General features: G+C 39.1%; 1 long non-coding RNA gene across 1 annotated transcript; it reads right to left on the reverse strand.

The window, feature by feature from the left end:
• Positions 1 to 356: 356 nt before the first annotated feature.
• On the reverse strand, positions 357 to 2669 carry LOC135290073 (uncharacterized). Its single transcript, XR_010352790.1, has 3 exons — positions 2601 to 2669; positions 2036 to 2089; positions 357 to 645 (listed from the first exon to the last, which is right to left on the reverse strand). It is a non-coding gene; the product is annotated as an uncharacterized LOC135290073 (long non-coding RNA).
• Between the last annotated feature and the right edge of the window lie 600 nt (positions 2670 to 3269).

Below are 3269 nucleotides of genomic sequence, written 5' to 3' on the forward strand. Positions count from 1 at the left end.
AAAGATATAAGCAAAAAGAAATAATCCAAATTAAATAGACAGAAAAAGATTGAAAAAGCTGTCAAAAGAGTGTTAATCTAAAGAACAGATTAAATCATATTTAGTCTACAAAATGGTATGATGAGGCTAATGAGAATGTCATCATTTGTACTTCTTGTAAAATAGGAAAAAATCAGTTCACATTAATCAATTTAATTATCAATAAAAATGTAAATTACACATTAGAAAAATATTTAAAAATATGAAAGATGCATAGCACAAACAGTATGCAGATTTTGCAGGATATTCTTTATTGACAATTTTTAAGAGGATTAAGACACAAATTTTTCACAGATGATGTAAGTGTAAATGCTGTTCCTTAAGGTAAAAAGGTCCTTCTGGTCTTCTACTTCCATGAATGCCTGATCAAGTGATGAAATTAATTCACCCATCCATGCTGTCTGCATGCATGTAAAACATTAGCAGGATGTACTGATGTCCTCTGAAAAGGGATGGAATGACTGTGGGGCAACACCAAGGAAGGAACAGACTCTGGCCCATAGGGGAAAAAACTGCAGAGCCCCATTTCTTGAGACTTTTTAGATACAGTTTTCATAATGCAACTTCTGTCTCTGTAAACATCTTAGTGAAGCTGTTAGGTTGGAGCTAAAAAAAAAAAAGTAGTTATAGAAGAAGTTAAACTGAAAGTTTAAGAGAACAGCAAAAATCTACAAATCCAAGTAATAATTTGCATAAACCTTGATAGAATGAAATTAATGGATAGTGCAGCACAGAAGAGAGGATTAAAACAGTGGGCTTGTAACCATGAGGTGGCAATTAGGAAGCATCCAAAGAGGCCACATGTGGTGTTAGTGTTTCTCCATGATAGTCATTCAGAAGTTAATAATCTTTGTCTAATGGCATGAGCTGCACCCACTCTTTCCCCAGAGATGCACTGTGCCCCCTGGTGCACAGCCCTGCCCAGCACCCACACCTAACCTTGAGTCCTCAATCCTCTCTGACTATCTGGAGCTCATTCTAGAGCAAGTCCAAAGTAACATTAGAAGAAGAAATTCAAGTATGTGTCTATGCTGAAGCCAAACCAAAAATTTGCTAGTCATTTCTTGAGTTCAGTAATACAGGCAAAACAGCTTCAGTGGTCACACTCTTCTGAGAGACAAGAACCCATTTAAACACCAACATTCACCTTCTCTGATATCATCCTAGATCTTAAGGTGAAGGGTCATAAGAAGTTATATAGAGATATGGTTTTAAGCAATTTGTCCCATTACAGTCTAGATCAGAATTTGGATCTTCTGACTCTGAGGTGTAGCTCTGTGTTTCAATTTTTATCTGTCGTGAAATTGAACACATCTAGATTTTTATAATGACTTTCCCTTCCAGCACAGCATCAATGATAATCCTTCATGACTGGGCACTATTGATCTAAACTTATTAAAATGTTATTTATATTTCATGAACTCAGAAGACCCTTGTAAGACTTCTATTTCAAGGAAATTTTTGAAATCAATTTTTAATCCACTCTCTTCCATTTTTGCATATTTTCCCTTTCTCTAACTACTGCTAATGCTGGCAAAATATGCAAGGTTTGACCCAGAAATAAATTCATGCAAAACTAAGTTGTCTTGCTTCTGTAAGGGGACAATAGTCAAAGTCACACCACTTTTGTTCCCACTATGCAGATTAATTAATTTGTGCTCACAAAGCACCCTTAAATTTTGTCTAGTGGTGCATAAGTGCTGTTAATATTGTGAATAATTTTATTCCTAGCTTGTTTCAATAGACAGCAATGTCAGAAAGGAAATCCAGTCATATTAGTGACTGTCTTGCTGGTATTCTGAGATAGATGATTATTACTGGAGAGGACAGAAAGTTAGATGAAGTTTTGCTGAACATTTTCTTTCTTTTGTCATAGTTGACACCTGGCTGGCAGCCATAACAAAGATCTGAGAGGGAGTGGCATATTTAGGTGGCCTCTGCAGTACAATGTCTCACACAGGGAGTGTTTGGGGTAGAGATGTTGATCTTCACCTACCATTCTGAGGTGTGGTGGAGTAATTCACAGTTTCCTTATCATAACCATCTTGTCCTATCAATAAACATTGTGCAAAGGGTCAGACAATGTTTTCATTAATCCCAAAGACTGGAATTCAGGTTAATTATGGATCAAAGGAGAAAGGATGTCCCAACATGATGCCTTCATAGATGGGAGAGAATGATTGAGCAGCTGAGCTGTTCTTAATGCCTCTCCTTACTTAAGGAGATCCCTGTATCTTTCTCTAAGCCATGAATCATTTCAATGGGTAATACAGTCTATGTCTACTTAGAGCTGTACTGGCTAGCAGTGGTGAGCTCCAAAGACCACCCAGTGGTGGAGAACAGATCTCCTTGGCCTCTCAGTAATGCAGCTCTGATTCCAGCAACTTTGGTAAAAATAAACCCCCAAAAGCTTCAATGTGAAACACATCTGAGGACAAACAGAGATGCTTTATACACAGGTATAACTCATTTATCAGACCTCACAATTATCCAACTCTTATCCCAAAGGGCACCAGGTGTTATGCACTGTACCATGGACCTTGGACTAGGTGATGGATTACATGATGCTTGGCCTGGGCCTTCTTCTAGTGGTGTGTGTTCTGCCAGCCTCCACGGTGTTCCTCAGCCAGGGACTTTGGCCCTTCTCACTGTGATTGTCTGTGTTTTATTTATTCCAGGTGACAAACAATACAGTACTTGCATACAGAGGGTCAGAAACGACCCATAAGACAACATGACAAAGCACAAAGGCTGTCAGCTTTGACTTCTCTTACTCATTGCCCATTTTGGTGTGTTGTGGTGACAATTAGCTGATTGGTGTTATAGGTTGTTCTTATAATTCACCATGGAAATCACACTTCTCCTATATGTCCACACATACAAGGGTCCTTACTGTTGTTTTAAAAGGACATTGGAAGCTCAGTTAAATTACAGGTATTGTGTTTGGCCCTAAATTGTGATTTTAGTCCAGTCCATGCTGGACATCTCAAAGTTTAACATTACACACAAGATCTGTGTTACCCACTCCCCTGCTGAGGAATTCTCCCAATGACTGTTTGATCATTGCCAGGGCTCATGCTCATTGCCAGGTTTTCACAGCCAGGACTTCTCTAAACACAGCTTTCCATTCTCATGGCACATCAGCAGCTGTGACAGAGGCTTGTGCCCCTGTCCCCCACTGGTGGAGCCTGCATTCTGCATGGTCCTGTTCACTGGGAGACTTGGATGTG

The sequence above is a fragment of the Passer domesticus genome, chromosome 1 (genome assembly GCF_036417665.1).
Source record: "Passer domesticus isolate bPasDom1 chromosome 1, bPasDom1.hap1, whole genome shotgun sequence".
Classification (NCBI taxonomy): domain Eukaryota; kingdom Metazoa; phylum Chordata; class Aves; order Passeriformes; family Passeridae; genus Passer; species Passer domesticus.